This window comes from Artibeus jamaicensis, unplaced genomic scaffold (assembly GCF_021234435.1).
Source record: "Artibeus jamaicensis isolate MK-2021 breed Jamaican fruit bat unplaced genomic scaffold, CSHL_Jam_final contig_465, whole genome shotgun sequence".
NCBI classification, from domain to species: Eukaryota; Metazoa; Chordata; class Mammalia; order Chiroptera; family Phyllostomidae; genus Artibeus; species Artibeus jamaicensis.
Window position 1 is genome coordinate 11,934,756 of NW_026521843.1, and position 12,116 is coordinate 11,946,871.

Sequence of the window (12,116 nt, forward strand, 5' to 3'; positions counted from 1 at the left end):
TTTTAACTTACGAATGAGTACTAAACAAGTCTCCAGTGCAAAGTTTGTTTCAGAACCTCTGTCTCTTTCTCCTAAATAACAGACGACAGTCCAAGATCTAAACCTGTTATAGACAAGAACATGAGTGCATTTGAAGAGCTACCAACCTAGACTCATGCCTTTCCTATACTTTTATTAGGAGAATGGTTCCCCTGCCTAGGAATAAATAACTCTCTATGTTGGATGGGTCTACAACAGAAGGATAAAAGAATGGAAGATTAGAAGGAAGAAGATCTGACCCCAACCAACAGGTCCTATCGGAGGGACCAGCCCAGGCAAGCAATGGCATTCCTAACTCCGGGGCCAGCAACAGGCTCGGAACTTTCTGACTCCCAAGTTTTCAATGGAAACCATCTGAGCAACCACCATGCAGTGTACTCTTCACCCTTAAAGGGTGAAGTGGCTGAATGGTGGCTTTCATGACGAAAGGGTGGCCACATTGGCAAAGGGCCAGGATTCGTCCGACGAGCCCTTTCACAAAACAGTGAGTCCTGGAGAGGAGAGAATATCTGACCAAAAACAAATTAAAAAGGCAAAACGGTAAAGCTGTTCTTGCCATGGTAACTAACGTTTGCCCATACCTAGCTTAATTTTGTTGACTGAAGTGGTTTTGTGAGTGTAAGTGATTTTTGAAGAGCAAATTAAAAAGATTTTTTTATAAATCTCAGGAGACAACGACATAGCACTAGCTAATGGCACTCGCCATCTCTGAAATAATTACTTTTGTAGTAATCTGCTTATTAATGAAGTGATCTGCAAAATGGATAATGTTTTCTTAAGATTTCGGGCACAGCGCTCTTCCTTCTACTTCATTTTGCTTTTTTTGCAAAAGTATACCGTGAAGTAACTTCAAATTTGCTGACGGATTTTAAGTAGAATAATTTCAGAAATGCGTGTTCAACTAGGTTGAATAAACCCATATTTCTTGTATTGTGCCCTTAAATTATTCCCTCTGGTGATGGAAATGTTCTAAAATTGGTTGTGGCAATGGTTGCACATCTCTGTAAAATTACTTAAATTGATTGAGTTGCACACTTAAAATGGGTAAATTTTATGGCCTGTAAAGTATAACTCAATGATGTTGTGTCAGAAAAAAAAGAGGGGGGAAGTCAACTGAACATTTACAAAATGTTCACAGGAATGCTGAGTGTTGAGAGGAAGCATTCCGGGGGGGAAATGGCAGCTACACAAGAGCTAGATATAAGCCCAGAAAAAGAAGATCCAAGAGTCCTAGCGGACCACGAGCTGAACAATGAATATGTCAGCAGCAGAATGCATTCAAAGCTCCGTATTAGAGAATTTCTAAAAGCAGCACCTCTCATGCGCTAACACCAGAGTTCTGGCAAAAACCAGACCCTGCTTGTTTCCATGCTCACTGGTTCCTCACTTGCTACTCCTGCAGCTTCTTTTTTTTTCTTCATTAGTTGCCACCTGTTTAGTTCCTATGTTGTCTAGGCAAGGTTAGTATCCACAGACACATGGACTTGGACCTCCCTGAAGGTGGGAATTGTGTTGTATTCCTCCTTGTAATGGAGGTCATTGAAAAAACCCTTAGCCAATGCCTGGCACAAAGTAGGTGCTTAGTACAGACAGTTTCTGTCCTGTCTAGCCCGGCACCTGGCATAAACGAGGTGTTTCAAATGTTGGTTTCTGGCCCCTCTCCACTCTCAGGGGCTCAGTCAACACCACCCTTACAGCAGAGGCCTGAGGAATGTTTCAGTGGCACAGCTGTGTGGCCCATCTTGCAACCACCTGCCATCCAGAGAGTCCGCTGAGTCCCAGTGGGTCCGAGCCCCTTCCCCTCATCTCTGGCTTTCCAGCCACTGTTCAGCACAGTCTGCGCATGGCCTCCACCTCCAGCCAAGCCCCTCCTGTGCTGTGTGCTCTCTCTCTCACTGCCAAATACCTCCTGGTGCTAACAGGGACCTACTCCCTCCACATGTTCCAAGGCCACTCTGCAGACACACTGTGCTCCGCCCACATGCAGCTCAGCTCTGACCCAGGACCCAGCCCAGCAGAACACAGTGAACTGGGCTGCAGGTGGGGGGCAGACAATACTGCCATACTGGGACTCCCATGGTCAAGGTGGAGCTCCCTGGGAAGATGACCAGAGAAAAGCACAACATACTCATTGTCATGCTCATCATCCAAGAGCAGCAGCCAGGACTAGACCCCAGTGCCTGTGCCTGAACTTGGGGCCTGGTCCCTACCGCAAGTTGGTCAGGTGACCTCGAGCACAGCTCTGAACTTCAAGGTCTCCCTCCTGTAAAACGGGGCAACGGCTTGCCTTTCCCTCAGCTTTGCAGGGGGGAAGGCAAGGCTGTGAAGGTCCACTTGCTGGAAGAAATGTCCCAGCACAGAGGGCTTGAGCAGGGCACACCTCTACTGCCCATCTCAGCAGGGCCAGAGCCTTATTTTCAACGGAACAGGCTTCACCAAGACACGGCCACTGTCATGTCTGCCCTGGAGCCTAGGTGCCAGGGCATGACGCCACTCCCTCGGCCTTGCTGGACCACTCAGTGTTGAGCCTGCATTGCTGAAACCCTTTTTACACTCCCTCTGATAGCTCTGTTACTTTGGGTTAAAAATGAACTTCTGCAGCCGTGTAACCTTTGCTCTACAAAGACTGTCAGCACTGAATTCAGGAAATAACACCGTTCCAAACTCCTGTAGCTGGGCAGGCCCAAGGTGACAAAATCCAGGAAGGGGAAAAGCTGCAAGCTAAGGACGCGGAGGAGATAGCAGAGGAGGCCCCGGAAATGTCATCGTCACCAGAAGTGTGTGACCTGTGTGATGTTTTAGAAAAACAAGTTGCAATAATGTCACCACTAAGTTAGCACTGTTAAAGAAAAGGGATTATTAGTGCTTAGAAGTACAGGCTCTAAGAATAATAATAAGATGGGCAGCCCAGTGTCCAAGTAGCTCAAGTCCCAGCTTTGAGAGTCAGAAGCCAATTCAAATCCCTGCCCCACTGCTTCATGGCGATCCAGCATGCTTCTCATCCTTTCTGCAGCTCTGACTCACCACTCGTTACATGGGAATAATGCCCAACTCTTCAAGATAGTGAGGGATTAAATCAAATGAGACAATATATGAAGGGTTTGTGATAGACAGAATAACCCCCCAAATATGTCTTTCTGTTCCCCAAAATCTATAAGGTGCCTTATCTAATAAGAAAGGAACCTTACAGATATGATAAAGCTCAGCACCTTGAGATGAGGAGACGAATTCAAATCATCTGGGTGGACCCAACATAATCACAGGGGTGCTTCTACACAGATCAAAGGACCAGGGTCAGAGGAAATAGGATAACAGAAGCACAGAGAAAGATAGACAGACAGACAAGCAGATGGAGATTTAAGACCCTACACTGCTTACCTTGAAGATGGAGGAAGAGGCAAAGAGCCAGGGAATGCAGGCGGCCTCTTGTAGCTGGGAAAGGGCCTCCGAAAGGAGCACGGCCCTGCAGGCACCTTGACCTTGGACACCCACTTCCAGAACTGGAAGATAATGAATTTGTATTGTTTTAAGCCACTACTTTTGTAGTTATTTGTTACAGCAGCAAAATGAAATTAATATAGGGCTTCTGAGCCCACTTTAACACTGTACTTGGCACAGCTGTAGTCTCAAAAATGGCAGCCACGAACACCAGCTTGTTCTCTCCCCACCTGGTCATGTCCAATGACAGGTGCTTCTATTTCCCTCACAGCCCAGCCAGCTTGGACAGCTGTGAGAGGGCGGTAGCGTTCTTTCTCACGTGGACCCGAAATCTGCCCCTGAGGCCCTTTAAAATCAGCCTGGGCCCCTCTGCCCCTCACACCGCTTCAGATAACGGCACACAAGTCTTAGCTAACCTCTGAGTCTGGGCTGGGCTCTGAGCAGCTGAGGGACACTGCTGCCTGGTGCCATACTCCTGCATTTTTCTCTCAGGCTGCAGCTACTGCCTCTCAGCCTTGGCCTCATGCAGGGGACTCTTTGGTCCCAAGTCCTCAATCCATGTTTTCATCAGTGTCATCACCTATCATTACATTTACTTTAGTACTGGGACCTTATTCTTTGAGCCTTGTTATACCCCAAAAATTATACAACAAATGTATTGTCTAACAAGTCATCTCAAAATTTAAGTATTGGCTAAGCCATCTATATCTGCATTATGAATAAAAATATTGGATGGAATCACAATTGTGGCCTCTCCCTAGAAATTTACTTTCTCATTGACATTGATCCGCATCTCTACGTACGGCCATAAAACAATTCCAAAACCGCCCACTATGCACACTAGTCTGCAGTTGGATATTTCACCCTGTGCACAAATTTATCATGAGATTCCTTGACAAATACCAAGCTGAGGTATGCTCTAACTCAACCAGAACTAACGCAAGTCCCTGACATAATAATGCAGCAAGCCTGCCGCAAAATTGGGTATATGTTTACCTTACTGTGGGTTGCTCTTAAAGAACCCACACAGGCTTCTAGAGACTTCTCTATATTTCATGTGCTCACATCAGCCTCAAATAATCAACTGTTGACCCTGAAAAAGAACTTGTAAGGAACATACCTTACAAGAAGGACTCCTTCTGGTTAATAGGGCTCAAATTTATAATCAGAGCCTAACAGCCATTGTTGTTGACAGGAGACACACACACACCATACCAGGAAAAAAGTGGCAGAATGAACTGCCAGCCTCCTACTGCCAGCCTCCTGCACTGGGCTCCTGCCAGCTCAGCTAACCCCTGCAAGGGAGTTCCTGGAATACTCTTTCAAGCAATACACTGAGACCTGCCCATCCAATCTGAGTTTCACAGCTGTAGCCTCATTTGTATCTCTACTGACCAATTAGAGTGGCTCCACACCATTACGATGCAAGATTCCAACCAGTCAGGACCGTGCTATTTGGACCAATCAGGATGCAAGATTCCAGCCAATCAGGACAGTGCTATTTGGACCAATCATACAATGCAAATTTGGATTTTTCATCTGCATAGAAATGGCCCAATCAGGAGCCACGGCAGGAACTTTCACTATAAACACTGGCTTTCTCTGTCTCAGGAGAGCACTTTTGGTTTCCACCTGATGCTGCATCTCTCCAGTTTGCAACTGTTCATTTGAATAAAGTTTCTCCTTTTACCACAACCAGACTGTGGGGTCCTATTGGCAGTGACTTTATGGCAGCAAACTTTTGACACAACTTCATAAAGGTGATGGGACATCCCTACCTTTGTAGTCTAAAGAGTTTTTTCCCCTCTTTATTAATAAAAGCAATAATTTCCCATCTCTAGGTTGCATTTTCTTTTCCAGGTTTCATTTTCCTAAAGATTATTAGCAGAGGCTCTCCTATAGCTGCAGTGGCTGAGTTCTCTCTACTCCCTGGAGTATCATTTGTCCTGGCCACAAGACTTGAGCTCATTTACAGCAGGTTGGTGCTTGTTATCATCGCTTTCCTTATCTTGAACATCAATTTTCTCTTGCCATAGTTTTCTTTTTCTTTTTAGGCAGTAGATTGTTCTCCTTGGCAAAGAAGGAGGTAAAATTCTTTCTTGCTGCCATTCTAAAATGCAGATAGCATTGTGTTACTTGGTCTGCCCTGACCCCGGGGTGGCTGGTTCCCCTTCCCCTCCAGCAGTGGTTCTCAAACTCCTCTGGGGTACTTGTTACAAACACAGAGTCCCCAGAGAATTCCCTCTCACAGGCCAAGTCAATTGCTCTATTCGTTAAGGTAGCACTAGCAATGAAAACAAGCAAACCCAAAAGCATACAACAGTTCCAGCACAATAGACTTTAATTTCTCATTCTCTTAAAACTCCAAAATGAGTGTTCCAGATTAGTGGGTGGTTCTCCCAAACAATAATTCAGGGACCCAGGGCTTCCTCAATTTTGTCGCTGTACCACCTTGAACATGCAGCTTCTAAAAGCCCTGTGCTTGCCTGCATCTGTGTGAAGAAAGGAAAACATGAAGAACATGCAGGGCAAATGTTAATGGGTCAGGTCTGGAAACGGCACGTATTACCTCCATCCACATTCCATTGACATGTGTGCACCTCACTGTAAAGGAGGCTGGGAAATATAGTTTAACTGCGAAGGATGCTGGGAAGTATAGTCTAGCCCAGGAAAAAGAGGAAATGGTTATGGTGAAAAATCTGTGCATGTGGACAAAGGATTAGGCTTAGGAGCCTGCATTTTCACAAGCCTCCCAGGTGATCCCCAGTCTGAGCAATACTACCCCCAGGACCCCCAGGGCAGAGCCTCTGAGGGCCTTTGTGAAGTGGCCTCCTCTTTCCTCTCTGGCCCTGTCTGCACTCTCCACCCTGCTCTCATGAAGCTGTAGCAGCTTCCCCAGCCTGCCCTGCTCGCCCCCACCTGCGCTTGGCAATGCTTGTTTCTACTGTTCATTTGGTGAATCCCTGCTCATCCTTCAGGACTCAGGTGTAATCTCTCCTGTACAGCCTTCCCTGACCCACCTGCCCCCAAGTAGCATGGACAGTCCCAGTACTGAATCTCATTAAGGTATTGATCACGCTGAATGGCATTTGTTTATATGTGTGTCTTCCCATTAGACTGGGAGATCCTAGAGGCCAGCAACCTCTTCTAATTATCTCTGTGTCCTCAGCACCTGGCATTTTGCCTGGTACCTAGTGATGCTCAGTAAGAGTTTGCTCCACAGAAATCCTCGGTATTAGACGGCTTACCACAATCACTGATTGGGTCCTTTCTTGATTTCCTGCTTGTGTCAAATCAGAAAAGGGTAACCAAAACCATTAAGGGTAATGGTTTTGGTTACCCTTATCATTTTGCTGTCTTAACTAACTAGACCAAAACACCCATTGAGGTCGGTATGCGTCAACTGCATTGATGCCCCTTCTCTCCTTACAGCAGCTGCATTCAAAGGTGAACTTTCCAGGAGTTCCACTCCAGCTTCATTGACATCCATCCCCACCTTACTATTTACCTTCAAGAGTATGGGCAAGTACACTTTAAGAATTCTGTCAAGGAGTGTTCTTGAGCCACGTTCCCTTTTGAAGTCTCCTGTCATATCGCCTGATTTGATGAGGACCTTCAGAAGCCTGAATCCCTGAAATCCAGTAAGTACATCTTCCCTCTCTGGAAATCATGGACTCCAACCTGGTCATTGATGCAGTGAGCCTCCAAGGCAGCTTCCAGTGATCTCACTGGCTGGCGTTCACAGCCTCGATGTCCCTTCTCACGTTAAACTTCTGTGGGTCTGTTGTTTGTGTGAGATTAAGTTACAGAAAACATTGCAGCTCTTGTCTTGATGTTCCCTCTCCCTCTCCTGCCCCCCTCTCCTTACCTCCCTTTCTCCTCATGGCTGCTCAAGGAGAAACCAGCTGCCATGTCCTGAGCCAGACCTGTAAAGAGACCTATATAGCAAGGAACTGAAGCCTCCAGCTAACAGCCACATGAATGAGCTTGGAAAGAAATCCTCCAGCCCCACGGGAGCCTTGAGATGCCTGGTAGCCCTGGCTGATGTCTGACTTCAGTCTCCTGAGAACCACCCAGCTGTACTGACCCTTGGACAGTGGGTGAGATCGTGAATGTTGTTGGAGCTGCCGAGTTTGGGGGAAATTTGTTACGCAGCCATAGATAACTAATACAATTGGGCTTCTCTGTCTCATTCTAATCTTACCTTCTAGTCTCCTTTAGGTCAGACTTCAGTGGCATCAGAGGCACAAGCATCCGCTGGGGATTCCCAGGGCTCACCCGTGCAAGGCAGCTGGTATTTGCTTTGGTAGTGAAAAGGTACAACAAGACATCCAGCTTCTGCTCTGGCTTTGAGTTGTGTGTCTAGAATGAGCCGATCATATCCACCATCTAGTCGATGGGTCTTGTCAGAGTTTGGATTCATCAATTGTTGTAAGGAATATGATTTAAAAAAATTTTAAGTTAAAGGCTTAGAATCATGTCTAGCACATAGTAAGTGCTACACTGCTGTCAGCTCTTGTTAATGATTTCATCAGCAGGATGTCATTATTTTATATTCCATCGGCCCAACTAACAATCCTGTTGCTTTCGAACAACACACACATCTGCTGCTACATGTTCGTCTTGATTCCAGGGAGACAGCCTTGATGATCATGATGAGGTCGTCTCTGCAGCCCTTTTGAAACCCTACATTTGGTTTAATAGGATTTCTCAGCAGATTGACACATAAATATCTCAGATTCCAAATATTGTCCTGCATCTCTCCCAAGCCCTCCTAGGCTTTGCTAAACCCACCTATTGTAACGTGGAAGTTCTGGTTGCTTCTAGGAAAATTTTACATGAACTAAAACTCTCTGGCCAATTTGGAAATTGACCTGAAGCTGCACTGACATTATCAAAAGTTTGGACTTTAGCGAGAGGATCCTTGTCGCTTTCTAAGAAAATTCACAGCCTCCTCGAGAAAATGTGTCTGATCTGCAACCCTTTCCCTGAACTGGCAATAAGGAGATCTACAAAAGATAGAAGATTTTTTAATGAAGTCGCCTGGTAAATATTTTTCAAAGGTTTAGAAGGAGCAAAAAAATGTTAACAGGCCCGTAATGTTACACTTTTCCACATTTAGCATTTGTCTCCAAAAGTCGAAAAGAGAAACCTTTTATCTCGACAATACTACATTCTTCCACTTATAACAGCCTCTGATTTTTTAAGCAATTTCCATTCAAAACATCTTTTATTACCTGATACAAATGTGCCTGCCTCTATACAATCAGGTAACCTGGCTCACGTGCCCTTTTCTCCCCCTTAGAACCTTTTTATGTTGAAAGCTTACTGCCTCCCACCCTGCCCCCCTCCTCTGGGTGGCCTGTGTTCTGTGTCACTCCTAACAGCTGCTTTGCCCCACATTTCAACCTGTTAGTTGCTCCAGACCTCTTGAACGTAGGTAGGTGACATGTCTTAAATAAATAAAAATAAATTAATGCGTTTCTGACTAGTTGCCTATGAATGGAACTTCTAATAAATCAACCACAGATTAAATATCAAAGGGGACAGCTCTACTTCTGGGAAGCCTGTGTGTCCTTTTGTAATGCAAACTAGCAAATCCTCCCGTTTTATCATTTCAGATTTTCATATGTTGTATTTTCTTACTGCAAGACGCACCTGGACCGGATGGTGACTTCTACTGTAGCCTCCTAAGCTTTTTTAAAGACCCTTAGTAAGTATTCAGTAGGGTACCATGAGTTCAGGCCCAATGGCCTTTCACTTCCTGGTCCCTCTGGTTCCCTGGGGACAGTGCTTCAGGGGCCAATGTGCTGACAACCATGTTTCTACTGGGCAGAACCTCATAACTTCTTCCCCCCGGGGCCCACTACACAGAAAGTGTATGCAACTTCACAAATTCTAGCAGGATAAATTTGAAGATGAAATACAGGGTCACATTTTCCCTAGGACCCAAAATAGCTGAATGCATTAGATACTTCATGCTACAGATTTATCTCAACCCCCGAGAGTGCCTGAAGCTTGTTTCCCAACAACTCCTTCTTGGGGAAGAATAGTGACGGTGTTCCCTGGCGGGGTGCTGCCTTTTGCTTGTGAACATGACAGGCAGGCTCAGCTTTGGAGATGCGGAAATAAACAATAACTCCTGCAACAGCACCTGGACCTGGCCGCAATCATTCAATAGCTGATGAAAATGAGATGAGCTGCCAGAGGCTCTGCGTTGCTGTCCCCAACAGCCCACACAGACTGAGACCCTCTCTCGGGGCAGCCTGAGTCCTGGCAGAGGGCAGAGAGCCCGAGAGTCTCTCTCCTAGAGACAGTCAAGGCAGGGCAGTCGCCTGCCCTGGGTGGATGCCCATGGCCCTGCCCCCAGCCCAATTCAGGCCTTCAAATAGCCACACTAATGGCATGGTCCCTCTGCCGACAGGCAGTGGCACCAATGGATTCTGGGGCCAAACAGGAAACAGACCAGCCCCTTCTCTCCTTATCCATAAAAACCATTTAAAAAACATGTTTGTGCAAAGGACAATAAGCATTCAATCTTCTCCTAAAAGTCTCCTGAATTTTCCTTTTTGTGAACCTGCTTCAGTGAGTGAGAGAACGCTCTCACACCCAAACACAGTCTTCCTTACAACCTATCGCTCAGATACCTGGGTCTCCATTTGGCACTTCCTCACAGAAAAACACTGGCTTCTTCTGGAGCATCGAAAACGAAAGTGAACAATTCAACACCTGATAAATATGTATTGAACCCCCATTAAGCCCATTCCTTCAACCCCCACGGATGAAGGATCACTTCATCAATGGGAAGAGTAGATGCTCCTCTCTGAGAACGCCCCAGCCATGTTTCCTGTCAGTTCAGGACTCAGAACCACCCAGGGAAATTGTTCCTGGCTCTGTCTCATTAACACTCCTGCCACCTGCAAACAAGCGCTAAAGAAAAAAAGGTGCTGAATTCCTGAGAATGCCAAAAAAAGACACAACTGGTTTCATTCTGAATCTTAGAACCTCACAGCTCACTGGTTTGGGCAAAGGAGGTAAATACACCTTTATTGTCACCCTAAGGGAGTGACTGTTAATGAGTTGTGTGTCAGAAACGATGATGCCAGATGGATCCCCCACCTAGGGGCCCCCCACGCCATGCTTCCTAGGAGGCCCCGACCTTCCCCTTGGCCTGTCCAGGCTCCTGTGGTCCCGCCTGAGACCTGCCTCCTCCAGGAAGACTTCCTGAGCAGCCCAGCTCTTATCAATCACCCCTTGTATCCCCGCAACTGAGCACAACATTATGTTTCTCGATAACAACTTTTGCTACCTTAACTTCTGTCAAGAACGACAGCCAAGCACTGCTTTTGGCCGCCTCTATCCCTCTTGAAGAAGAGGCACAGTAAGACAGAATAGAGTGGAAACCACCTTACACAGTCCCCGTGTCCCTGAGAGCACTTGGCACAGAGCTGAGCTCGCGGGAGGGTCTCAGCAAATGGCTGATTGATTAGTATGTGCCTTTGTGACACAGCACAGAGCAGGGTGGCTGCAGTGAAAATTCGGCAGCTGTGACTTCTTACTTCCTGCTTTAATCAACACCGTGAAGTTGAAAGGCTGGGCACACAGTAGGTGCTAAATAGATTTTTATGGATTGACTCACCACTGGAGGGACAATGACTTCTGTAGGATTTATTAATGCTTTTGAGGCCAAATGGGGGTGGTTTTAGTGAAGCATAGTGTTAGAAAGACAAAACAGCAAACACAAAACCCCAACCGGCAGAGAGGCTGGCTCCCACTCCATTTCCGCCCACTGTGCTCCTGGAAACAGATGTCCTCTCCGGCCTGAGGGTTTCTGATGAGATGTCCACCCTTCCGAGTGACCTGTGCGGTCAGTAATCAAAGCAGTGCTTTCCCCTCGTCCACATCAGTCCTCTGTATCCTAAGACTGATTTCCAGTTCTGGGTTCAGTCCTGGCTGCTGACAAAAGGCGAAATCAGCATCCACTGCTTCTGCTCAAAGGGAAAAGCACTGGACTAATGACAAAAGAAATTGCCTTTGTGCGTTGAGTGGGTTGAAAAGACCAGAGGCTTTGGAACCAACCAGGCTCAAATTCCAGCTCAGCCACTTAGTGGCCGTGTGACGGTAGAAGATCACCCATCCTCTCTATGACTCAGCCTTTGGGACTGATGATACTAATTCCATAGGTTGCTGTGATGATGAATAAGATACTGTGTGTGGAATACCTGGTACAATGCTTGGCATGTAGTAGCTACTGAATAAATGATCACTTTCTCGTGATTATTACAAAGGCAAACAAGGAGCTGAGTCCATCTCAGCCACAGTGGGCGAGTGTGGCACTCCCAGGCAGGCCTGGCGTGGCTTCCCTTTGTGTGTCTCTAGGTGACAGCAGTAGTCCTCCCAGCACAAGGCCCTACCTTGTCTGATGGACTGCACAATGGTCTGTAGTCTGAGCCAGGACTGGATCTCCCAGAGCTCTTCAATCCACTTCCCTGTGCAATGCAAGTCCACTCCCTCACAACCCATCTGCTTGGGGAGTATACATTAGTTCTGATCCAAAGCCCAGCTTGGGGCATTCTGGTGGGGACACAGGTTGGGGACATGGAGGGTGGCAGTGCTTTTAAGGCACAGTTCACGGCGCT